Here is a 13,316-nt window from a genome sequence, read left to right as displayed (position 1 = left end):
GTTTTTCATTGTCCATCAGTATATATGAATACCCGTTACGCTTAACACATTGAAAATTCTGTATTTATCGTAGTTCAACCCTCATGTGATGTCATAACATTTTGCAAAGTCAATGATTTGATAAGATTTATGTACATTTTGTTGGAGTCTTTTTTAATGAAAGGTGAAGATAACGAACAGTGATCAATCTCATAACTCCTATAAGCAATACAAAATAGATAGTTGGGCAAACACGGACCCCAGGATATACCAGAGGTGGGATCAGGTGCCTAAGAGGAGTAAGCATTCCCTGTCGACCGGTCACATCCGCCTTGAGCCCTATATTCCGATCAGGTAAACGGAGGTATCCGTAGTCAAAATCAGTGTGCCAAGAACGGCCTAACAATCGGTATGAAACACGTCAGATAGTATTTGACCCAATGGTAGGTTGTATTGGCAAACTAGATCGTTATAATGACCATAGAATTTGCGAAATGCTGAATTTAAACGAGACTGTTAGAACCCCTGCATCATCAACTTGTTTGTCAGTACCTTGCATCGATTTAAAAACTTTGAAATATTTTAATCATAAACTTAGTTTATTATACATATACGTATTTAAACAAAACACTGCACACGCAGTCAACACAACTTTGTTTTATTAACAAAGATAATTAGATTCCTCAGGGACTGTAATTATCTGCAACAGTAAACCAATAGATGAAGCGGTTAACCCATGTTATATCCCGCTCTATGAAGCGATCCGGTGGACCTCTGTATTGCCATGCGATGGTTTCTTCGCGTCATGCGATCGATGTTCCATTGTCTGTCTACAGACTGGCGTAAAAACCCGCGGTTTCTTAGCGAATAAATGGCACGTTCTCGCCAACCATAACTGTTTCCTGGAAATGAGAACAGTTCAAGCTTGTTATTTTATGTGTTTTTACAACTGTTATCACAACAAAAAGGGAATTGAGATTGCATGTAATAGTAAAAATACCAAAATGTTGTATTACGATCCACTTTGAAATAACTAGTGCAACGCCATTCAACTTTTTGTCGAAATACGTGAAAAATATTGGTAACACTTTGTCTCACTTTAAAGATACAAAAGGCACTTATGGTCTTACCGATCACCTGAGTATTAGTTAAATAATAGAATCGCTGGCCTAAAGGGATATGAAGTATATAGTCATTTTCTTGCTTTGCATTTAAGATCAATTCTATGTAAAAATCAAAGAAATCAGATAGGGTCTGGCCACTCAATGTCACAGATTTCTTTGATTTTCACAGTATTAACTTTACTTGCACCATCTTACATAATTTCAACCCCACCACCGAATTTCTACCATCCGTTGCCATGGAAACCGACAGCAGTCTATGAGGGCTAATTGAACTGCAAAATTCAGCCCGTTTTGCCCATGTTTTGTCCTTGTGGTATATAAAAAATTGAAAAAGACAACTAATTTTCTCCATAAATCTCGATTCCCCATAAAATTCCCTCCTTATTTATGATATCTATATCCACCTATGGTAAAGAATGTGTTACTGACCGCTGTACCAATGTATTATAATTTGGCACTTTGCCAAAAAGTGATTTTTTGTTGGATTTCATTGATGAATTTAGATAATTTGGAAAATACATACAGCATAATCAACTGCCATCAAAGGATGTCCATATCAAAGACTCTTAATATATATAAAAAGATTAATGGTGAAACGTAGTGCAATAGATCTATTGTAGCAAGAAAACTGTAGATTTGGGCATTTTGCCAAAACGGGATTTTTTGTTGGATTTCATTGATGAATTTAGATAATTTGGAAAATACATACAGCATAATCAACTGTCATCAAAGGATGTCCATATCAAAGACTCTTAATGTATATAAAAAGATTAATGGTGAAACGTAGTGCAATAGATCTATTGTAGCACGAAAACTGTAGATTTGGGCATTTTGCCAAAACGGGATTTTTTGTTGGATTTCGTTGATGAATTTAGATAATTTGGAAAATACATACAGCAAAATCAACTGTCATCAAAGGATGTCCATATCAAAGACTCTTAATGTATATAAAAAGATTAATGGTGAAACGTAGTGCAATAGATCTATTGTAGTAAGAAAACTGTAGATTTGGGCATTTTGCCAAAACGGGATTTTTTGTTGGATTTCGTTGATGAATTTAGATAATTTGGAAAATACATACAGCATAATCAACTGTCATCAAAGGGTGTCCATATCAAAGACTCCTAATTTATATAAAAAGATTAATGGTGAAATGTAATACAATTGATCTATTGTAGTGCGAAATCTGTAAATTTGGGCATTTTGCCAAAAATTCATACTAATGACAAATAATACAACCTACACCATTTTCAGTTAAAATGAACAATATGAGCAATTGATATTTCAAAAATAAACATGGAGAAGTTTAACATATTAATAAAAATTAGTTGGAGTGATTAAAAAAAAACATGTAAACATAAACTGTAATCCAGTAGGACCCCCCCCCCCCTCCCCAAACACCAAGTAGATTTTGCAATCATTTCCATAAACGAGCTATATTACATGTACTGTATTGTCATGTAAACTATTATCAATAACTATAAAAAGTCTTCTCAAGATATTGGGTAGATACCAATAAATTGTTCATTGTACTGCCTTGTATTTGTTGACCTTTGACCTGGAAATCATTAAGGTCATCTACTATTCATAACCAACCAACATATGAAATATCATAATTGAACAACAGGCCCAAGATATTGGGGGGACACCATTGCATAGAGTACTAGCTACATTGCACCTAGTCATTTTTAATTGATTGATTTATTGATATTTTCTGCCACACTCAACAATTTTTCAGTTTTCTGATGGTGCCCAGTGTTTATTGGTGAAAGTGAGAACCCAGATACAATGTACCTGGGAAGAGACCACCGACCTTCCGAAAGTAAATTGGGAAACCAGAGTTCTTGAAATTTCTTTTGAAGTGTCAGACATTTGGTCCGATACTGTTAGAAATAGTGTCAGCCCAAACAAAATTTTGTCAGTCCAGAAAAAAATGCATTGCTTTTGAGGTTTTTATAAATTTTATTTATAATCAACTACATGACTTTGTGTTATTGTATTCAATCTCCATCTCAGCTATACGTTCATAAATTCTCCTTTCATACCCTTTCGCATCTTCCTCACACTCTGAATCTTCCTCAATTCACCGAGTCACTTTTTTGCTCCATTTCTCTCTCATCCTCCACTTCTGTTCCATCCTCCACTTCTCTCTCACCCTCCACTTTTCTCTCTATCCTGTCTATTCCTCTCAACTTCTTTCTCATCTTCCTCTGCAATCGTTTAAATTACTCTCTCTCTCACTTTTGTCCGGGTGTAGTTGGTCTCGCGACTTTGAGCAGATGGTGTCACCTAGCAATAGGTAAAACCGCATCAAACAAAAGCCATTGTCTCCCAGATTCCCGGTTTCTTTTCTCCTCGTAGTTCTCACAACAGATTCCTCACGTTTACGTTTCAATGTCTTGCCGGATTTAGCATCGGTTTGAAAATTTATGGGCCACATGGCCGCCATTTTTCCCGGTAAAAAACGGACTTCGATCCCGATCTTTTATCGGCCATCGGACCGACAATTAAGTAACTTGTGTCGGACATTTACTACTTTTATCGGATAATCCGACATTACCGACACTTTTCAAGAACTCTGGGAAACTTTCTCACTTAATACCAGCGCGAGCGGGATTCGAACACGCGCCGACTGAGGCCGTGTGATTTTGAACGCTATGTTCCAACCACTCAGCCACGGAGGCCCCTGCCATTTTTAATCTTTTGACCTGAAAATCAATGGGGGTCATATACTACCAGTGACCAACCCCTGTATGAAATATCACTATCAATCAAAGGGTTCTGAAGAAACTGGTCAGACATCAATTGTACAGAGTATTGTATTGCACCTGGTGACCTTTGGACCAGAAAATCAATAGGTGTCATTTTCTACTGCAGAAACTGCATGAAACTTTAAAATTTATTGAAGTTTGTTCAGTGTTACTGTAATCTATGTTGACATACCAGTAATTAGTAAATTTATAATATTAACACAGAACAACTCATTTTTGCAAAGTTGTTTATTCAACAAACATGGATCACAATGTTATCCAAACAACACAATCATCTTTTTTAAAAAATCATTATAATAGTGATTTTCCTTCAACTGTTCAGTAATGAATCCTTATTCAGTAGGCTCACATAAGACACTTGCAGGTTAATTTTGCAATGTTTTAGTTACATTAGTCTTCTGACACCAAAACTTGATCTTAACTAAGTCATGGTGTTTCCTTAGAAGAACAGTTTACTGAATCAGGATGGACTTGTGTCGTGAGGTGTGTTCATTGACTGTAAAACTCGCAGTTTTTTTTCCATTCTCAAGAGCTCTTCTTTGTCTTCTATATCACATAAGAGTCATGGAATGTATCTTCTGGTCTTCAAGTTCTAAAAAATGTGTTGAACAAATATTGAAAAGTTCATTTTATTTTTCACATTTTCATACAGTACACACCTAATTCAATTTGATTAAACTAAATTTACATGTACAAGATCATTCATGATGCTAGAATAGTAATTTTACCACTTAATTAATTACTTAGTTGATAGATTATCATGCTCGCCCACCCGCCCCTCAAAAATCATCTGTGAAATAACATAGATTTATATATCTGGCATTAAATTATGCACTTCTGTTGACAAAAACTTGTTTGTCATCAATATATTTCTCAGAAAATAAAAATTAAAAAATAAAATCTTCCCACAGTCTGCCCCATACTTTTTTGTGACCCAGGATGATAATCTTACTAATTAAGTTGAATTGGCCTAAAGGATGTTATGTTTTGATACAGTTTGTATACATGTGTTTATGCTGTATTGAAGAGCTATTAATAGTGTTAATACTCATAAATTAACAAGATGTCCACAAACCTTATTGGTTACCTGAGTATTAATCAAATTTAAAAAAATTCAAAGTATCACTATAGCTCTAAGGGCTACAAAATCCATGTTATACACTATATGACTCTTTTGGACCCACATTCACAACCCTGTGTTTTCGAAATTCGCAATTTTGGTACCCCTTTCTGTTTTTCCTTCATAAGCATTCAGCTTTATTTAAGGTAGTTCCACCCTCCTGTGATGTCATAATATTTTGCGGAGTCAATGATTTAATAAGATTTATGCATAACATGAACATAAATTGTGTTCGAGTCTTTTTCAATAGTTATTGTAAAAAAATCTTGTATAACCATAAAATATTTCAAACGTATATGAATATATTCAATGAGCTACATTTTTCACAATGCTATACGAGTTATTTCCCCCTGATTACGGGGAGCGCGCATCACATTACTGTCATTCGATGGTGTCAAGTAAGGAATAAATAGAAAATTTGCAATTTCTGATTGCAATCAATTGCCAGTTAAGGAATTTTTCTAAGAATTAAGTGTAATGGCTTGAAAACAGTATAACTGAACAAAATGTCTTAGTCACTGATTACATGTATGTGGCCCATGTGTGTTTTTCTTGCAAGCAATGTATGGTCATGATGTAACAAAGTATGTAAATATTAACTAGTCCTCAATTTATTTAGATCAGAATCATGATGTCCTTAGTATATCAGCAATTCTTCATTATTAATTTCTATCAATATTTTCAACAACCAAACATAACAAAACATGCAATAAGATATGCCTAAAACACATGTACAACCAACGCATACATGTACATTATCAATTTATCGTTTCACAATGAACAACACTACTTGTTGCTAAATGTACACCAGATGCCAATAAACAAAGCATGTTAATTATCTTGAATTGGCATCTCTAGTGTAAAATTTTTGTTAAAATTTAATTGTTAAGAATTTTCAGGCATTGTTATGAAGTCAACCCCCCCCCCCCCCCCCCCCCCCCCCCACATGTATGCTTTCATTGTGCTCTTAATCTAGGTGTCTGTTGTTTTAAAAACAGACTACTACTGAAATCCTCAGTATTAATTACATAATTTGGACACAAATAAATGTCAAATACACTTATACCCCCCCCCCCAACTCTACAATTTAACGAAGTGTATATCTGAAAAAGTTTTCTCCATAAAATTGAAGAAATCAAACCCTGGTTCTAAAACAAAATTCTCAATTTTGGTATAGAGCATTTTTAAAAGTACCGTCAATCCAGAGTCCTTAGATTTACAATCTATGTTAATTCCCCTTGTCCCAAAGATGCTTAAAAGAAATTTGAAAAGAATTGGAAGGGTGGTTATCAAGAAAAAATATTAATGTTCAATTAACGTCTTATGATGACTGACGCACACAAATAGCAACATGTAGGTCACTTGAGTGATTCTCAACATTGACCTAATTAGAATTAATCATTTTTACAATTGATACTGAGCTCATACACATGTGTACATATATATATGCGTCATTGACAACAAAACAACTAGTCTTTTTGAGTATGCTAATTAAGTGAAGTAATAAAATTTTTTTAGGAAGTTGTGATGAAAACGTTTCAAGTCATCATGTCGCATAAAAAATGGATGGTCTCCTGTGATTATTCTAGAGAATTCAGTTTCCATGCAGGCTCTATAACCAAGAAACTAAACCCAATGTACCACATTCCCCACATCTATTAATTTGTTTTAGGATTTATAATACTGGGATTCAAATTTGAATTTCAAATTATGTATTCAATGTGTATGTATTAATGCTGAATATTTACCTCCTCAAAGTCAGCAACTTGGTCAACTCCATCTTTAGGTGATCTGCACAGTATGATGCTCATACAGCTGAAACACAGAAAAGCACACATTAATTACATAAAATAGTGGTCATGTACTTTGGCCAAAATATGTGATTATTGGATGAAAAAGTAAGAATTCAAAAGTATTTGAATATTTACAATTTACATTTAATATTTTTTGATTTACTTCAGTTGACAGGACCTACATGTATTAAAATTTGAGGGCCCAGTTACAGGACCCAATTCAAAATCATCAATTTTTCATAATTTAATTTTTCCAAATCAAGTGTCCTAAAGTTCATAATTACAGATATGAGAAAACTTTAAATCATAATAGTATTTGTGTGATTTCTTCTGTAGATTAGAACCATCACATATTAGTGGGGGTTACCACAGGTAAACAAACTTGAAAGTAGCCTGGCTCACCAATATATATGATTTTAACAATCTTTATCTAGAATGCACACAGGCATTCACATGTTTGTTTTTATTGTAAACTTGACAGTCAGAGAGAGAGAGAGAGGGGGGGGGGGGGTCATCACTTAGTATTACATAAATTAAGCCTAGTCCTTTTGAAAATTTCCACATGAAACATGATTTCATAAGTATTCCCCAATTTTTACAGATCCTGAACTCTGTGTAAATGTGATAGGAAACTCCCTGAGTGAATGTTAGGTTGGGGACATACTTAACTAGTATTCTATATTGTACACCCATGCAGTAAATGACAGGACTACTTGCAATGTTCAGTCTACATGTATACAACTATAGCTGACTAGCCTGGCTGGCAGTATAAAATAAATTGGGGTTCTCATATGTTTACTAAAAGCCAAATTTTCTGATACATTCTATTCAGCCTTTACTTTAGAATTTGGATTCTAAATCAAATAGAATACTTACGTCAATACAAGTTCCAACACGGCAACAGGCAGGGCTTTTTCATATTTTCTATGAATATGTCTGTCAGCCTTCTGTTTCCCTGGTCATTTTTTTAGTCGGATGTGATGCAATAAAGCGTTAAATTCCACAACATTTACTTTTTCTACGAATACGTAGACGATTGGATGTTAAAGTCCGGTGACTATGGCAAAGATCAAACGGATTTGTATTCCATGAAATAAACCGGAATCCTTTAGCACAATTGAAGATAAAGATCGTGGTAGTGAATTAAGTGAACAAAGATCATCTGATATTGATAAACATCTGAAGAACAAATTGAATAAAAACTCAATTTCCACCTCCTGCCATACTGAAAACAAATGAAGGCTGTTCATATCTCCAATACAAGAGAGTGTTACAAAGGGCAATAACTCTTTCTGGTGTATTTTGGTTTGTGCACCAGAGGAAACTACTGGTTTATGTGTTTACCTTTGGTTTCTCCACAAATATGTTTCTGTACTTTTTTAAAGTAAGATTCAATATATTTTACTAGCATGTGAGTTTACACCAAATGACTGGGCAAATATATTTTATCCCTCTCTAAAAATTACATATATCAAACCCTTATACATCATAAAAATAATTATTTCTATTGTTTCCAAGGATTAAATAAATACAAAAAAATTTCTAAAAGCTAGAACCTAGCTCAAAATAATTTTTACAATTGTTGTTTTTATAAACAATAGCGTTTAATTTTTGATTATTCAAAATATAACACACATGTGCATATCTTGTCCAGCTGTTGTTAGAGGATCGGTTTCCATGGCAACCGTTGCTAAGTCAAACCTTTGCATGTCCTTTTTGTTTTATATCTATCATAATATTGTTACACACAAAGTTTCATAAAAATCTGTGACATACCGTGGCCACTGAATTTTGATAGTTACATAGAATCAGTCTTAAGTATTGAGTAAGTAAATTCTAATATTCAGCAGCAGTATAAAACAAGATCTGTTCTTAAAACACAGATGTCCCCAAAAGTATCCATATTGATGAAGATTTCACATACGTCATATCAATACTACTGTTTATGACTATTTTGGATCCGACCTAGCGGGTGCTAAAAGTTTTAGTACATTCCCTTCTGTTTTTCTTATAGATGCATTTAGCTTATATGCAAGCACATTATTAGCGCGGTGGTCTAGAGGTTTGAGCGTTCGCCCCGCATGCGGAAGGCCGGGGTTCGAATCCCGGCGGCGACAAACCGAAGTCGTTAAAGCAGGTAGTGACAGTTCCATCGCCAAACGCTCGGCATCGGATGTGAATTCAGGTGTGACTGTCAAGGGTCATCGGAGATGACCTTAAAACATTTAATTATTTATAATGACCATTTTGGCCCCACCCTGGTAACTTATGCCCCGACCTGAATTCAGAACCTCTACCCACGGAATAATGAAATTAGTAAATTTTGTAGAGGCCTTCCTGATCTACATGGTTTTATTTTCAGTTTTCCTTACAGATGTGAGGTTATAATGAAGATGTTTGAAAAGTAGTCAATGTTTGGCAGTGTTTACCTGTCCCATAGGTGCAGGAGTCCTGAATTTTACAGTTAAGGAAGTTAGCTCCTGAGCTTTTAAATACAACTGCGCAGGATGCTACAACTAAGTATTTACTGGTTCAATATTGATCCCATTGGTGCAGACATATTACGCATTTATTGCTGAACCCTATCCAGTTAAAAAAAATTTATGTCAATTCAAATTTTGAAAGGGTTTCGCAGGGAGTATATTTTGTGGGGGAAGGATTCATTAATCGAAAAGTTCTAATTCTGCATGATATTACAGTTTCTGTTTCATCCAATGCATCGTCTATTTTTATACTCCTAAACATGTATTTCAGTTTTATGATTTATGATACAGGTAGTTGAGACTTCGAACTAGTTCAAATGTTGTAGTTTATTAACTTAATTAATATATTTTTCCAAACAGAACACCGATTCTTAAAAAAGTTTTAATTAATTTACTCGAAATTTTGTATACTTTTTTTTTCTCCATGCTTTATTTTTAGACATTTACAATTACATCTACATAGATGATCTCACACACAAAATCACACACATTCATACAATATCTTCCATACAAAACTTTCTACATGAACTAGTATTTGACAGCTAGGCATAATTTAAAGGTATTGAAAATATACATATCAACAAAATGATACTAAAAGTAATGATAACAAATATAACCTATAAAGATTTGGTTTTTCATCACTTGTTATAAACAATATCATATATTGACCATTTAGTAAATATTTTGGATTTGCATCCAAACACATTTTCACAGTATTTTTCCATTTTTCTGTAGTACTTAAATAAATTCACTGCCTCAGAAAATTTTGGCTTGATTCCTTGTGATCTGGAATAATATATAAACTTTTTTTATACTAATAAAAGAAAATTTTCTAAACAGCTTCCTTCTGTATTACCAAGTAAGACTATTCTTCTTGAAATTTTATAACCATTTTCAATTGCATCGAACCATTGCTCAAAATCATTCCAAAATAAGTTGACACATACACAATCATAGAATATGTGAACTATTGTTTCTGCTTCACAATTACAAAATGTACACAAATTATTGTCTGAAATTTTAATTTTGTAAAGAAAGGAGTTGGTAGCAATGTAATTCATTAGTATTCGGTATTGAAAGTAAATTATTTATGTCTGTTTGGTACATAAAGATGCATTTACAAAATAAAATGTCCAGTCTTTTCCTGAAATGGGTTCATCTGATAAAGTTTCCCACTTACCCTGTTTAGAGAATGGGACTGTAGCAATTCAGCGAAATATTGTGTTTAATGGAGTTAGTCATAGACCTATAATAGTCTATTTGTCTATTCTTTCTCTCACAATCTCAAATTATGGCGACTAATTGTTGTAGCAAAAATAAAACTAGTCCGAAATATATGACGTTTTTCTGGCTTTTTTATGATTTTGATATTTAGCGTACCAGGAAAACGTCAGAACATAGTGTAAATTCAAATTTGTAAAAATCATGGCCCTCGAGGGTAGGTTTGAGGCCACAATAGGGATCAAAGTTTAACATGCGAATATGTAGAGAAAATATTAAGATAAACTGAAACTGTTTTTATTTGATTTAACGCCTAATTTTACACAAAGTATTCAATGGCGTTGTACATGTATAATATAAAAATCTTTAAAAGAATAAACAATACATCATATACATGCAAACACACACTACATAAAACTGTGTAAACAAATGTGTTTTCAATTTGGCTTTAAAAGTATGTAAAGATTTGGACTGTCTTATTTCTGCCGGCCGTAAACTGTTCCACAGTCTCGGACCAAGGGTTCCGAAACTTCTATCACTGAAAGTTTTACGCCTGTTAAAAGGAACAATGTAGCAACTCTCAGAAGATTGAGCGGAGCGCAACGTTTTATTTAGTACCTGTTTCGTTAAAAGTTCTGTTAAATACAATGGCGCTTCGCCCACATGACACTTATACATGAAGGTCAATAATTTAAATGATATTCTAGAATGGATAGGTAACCAATGTACGTCAATGAGAGCATCCCCAGAGCTGTCAAATTTCTTACGATGTAATGCCAGTTTCGCACCCATGTTTAGGATTCTTTGCATTTTACATATTTCAGTCTGTGCTATGCGGTATGAAATCGCATTACAATAGTCCAAATGAGAAATTACTAAAGATAAAACCAACATTTCTGTAGCTTCCTTTGGCAAATATTTGCGAATACTTTTAATCCTAAGATAATTGATCATAGCTGTTCGGCATTTCCTTTTTATATGTTCCTTCAAATTGAGAGTTTCATCCAAATATGAACCTAAGTATCCTATAAAACGTTCTGGTTCAATTTCATCACCATCAATGTTAATAACTTTTGTGCTACATTTATCCAGTTGCTTCCTGCTGCCAAATAAAATGAATTCGGTCTTTGATGTGTTCATTTTCAGTTTATTTGCATTCATCCAATCGTTAATGATTTCAGCAGATTTTTCAAGTTCTCGGATGGCTTTGGTTTCGTTGTGAATGGAGGTAGGGTTAAACCGTTTATTTGCAGTATGATCATCCGCAAATCCATAGACTGGGCCATTAAGATATGGGCCAAGGTGACTCAGGTGAGCGAAAATGGCCCATGGGCCTCTTGTTCCATCATTAACCATTAATATTGATAAGCCACATGAGAATGGAGCTACCTTTACAGAGTACATGTACATTGAAGTGATTCATAACTGAATTCATTTCGAATTATTTTGCACCATAACTAGTGAGCTTTTGTGTGTGTAAAAATACCTGTAAGCTGTTGCTGGTATCATTATCATAAAATCACAGAATTATTTCAGCTATAACAAAGAGTAGCTTGACATAAATTGTTGAGAAAACGCCAACTTTTTGAATGCCAAGATGGATTGATATATGCTAAATAACTAATGATTTCTATATTTACACAAATTTTCGTGGTATGACCGAACTTAAAACGACGTTTTGGCTACGTCCACATTCTGACAACAGCGAAATTTATTACAACCTCCCTCCCCATTTCAATTCGCGAATTTAAAGTTAACAAGTGGTTTTACTTACCTTGGTATGGAAAGGCAGAAATATGACTCGCAAGGAGAAGAATCAAACTAAGAGTGCTGTACCGTAGCTACAATGAACTAGAACTCGTTAACGGAGAAACTCATCCTGCTCCACCACCGAAATTCAAAAATCACTCAAAAGTAAAATACAAACCATTCTGTCGGAGTGAAGCTAAAATAAAAATTACTTTTGGAATATATACCTTAAAGTAGGAAATCAGTGACGAATTATGATCGAACTGCCAACTAACATGACATTAAATTTCATTTTATTGAATATTTATGATAATCCACCAAATATTTTTTAAATTGCATTTAAAATGCGCAAAACGATATTTTATCTCACATAATTGACACTTACCACTTATCAAAGTGCTATGGATCACGTCGTTTGCGTGCTTGACAGGTCACTAGAAGTGCTTAAAACGAAGGCGACAACAATATAAAAACAATTTAGAACGAATGTGATTATGTAATATATGTCCCTTCTTCAGAACAAACGAAAAGATTTACGTAAGGAACCCACTAACACTAAAACTACACTATATCGACGACCGCATTTACATGTTAATTAGTCCCCTACCGACGAATTCGAAGGGGACTTTACGTTTGCGCTCCGTCCATCCGTCTGTCCGTCAGTTCAGTTTCCTCACTTTTTTCTCTGTCCTTGCAGATATTTATTTGATATTTGGTATGTTGCTTTGTCATAACAAGTTACAGATCAAGTCCGAATTTCGCCTCGGTCTGTTGACTTTTTAGTAAATTATAGCCCTTGGACTTAGAAAAATAGCATGAATTATCAGTTTTCCGGATTTTTTTGGTTGTGCTTGCAGATATTCATTTGATATTTGGTACATTGCTTTGCCATATCAATTTACAGATCAAGTTTGAATTTCGTCTCGGTCCATTGATTTTTCGCTACGTTATGGCCCTTGAACTTAGAAAAATGAATAGTCAGTCTTCCTAAAAACAAATGTGCTTACAGATCAGTACATCATGATGATTGCTTCGCCATAACAAGTTACAGATAGATATTGAAGTTTTCCTGGTCT

At 34.1% G+C, this 13,316-nt stretch overlaps 2 long non-coding RNA genes across 2 annotated transcripts; both read right to left on the bottom strand.

The window, feature by feature from the left end:
• Positions 1-572: 572 nt before the first annotated feature.
• Positions 573-12,713, bottom strand: LOC125651488 (uncharacterized). The gene is made up of 4 exons (XR_007361261.2): positions 12,626-12,713; positions 12,419-12,436; positions 12,266-12,332; positions 573-881 (listed from the first exon to the last, which is right to left on the bottom strand). It is a non-coding gene; the product is annotated as an uncharacterized LOC125651488 (long non-coding RNA).
• LOC130055111 (uncharacterized) lies at positions 4,088-8,330 on the bottom strand. The gene is made up of 3 exons (XR_008803351.1): positions 7,664-8,330; positions 6,743-6,809; positions 4,088-4,466 (listed from the first exon to the last, which is right to left on the bottom strand). It is a non-coding gene; the product is annotated as an uncharacterized LOC130055111 (long non-coding RNA).
• Positions 12,714-13,316: the final 603 nt, after the last annotated feature.

This window comes from Ostrea edulis, chromosome 5 (genome assembly GCF_947568905.1).
Source record: "Ostrea edulis chromosome 5, xbOstEdul1.1, whole genome shotgun sequence".
NCBI lineage: Eukaryota > Metazoa > Mollusca > Bivalvia > Ostreida > Ostreidae > Ostrea > Ostrea edulis.
The sequence above is the reverse complement of the archived record's forward strand: the minus strand, read 5'-3'. Positions and strand labels throughout refer to the sequence as shown.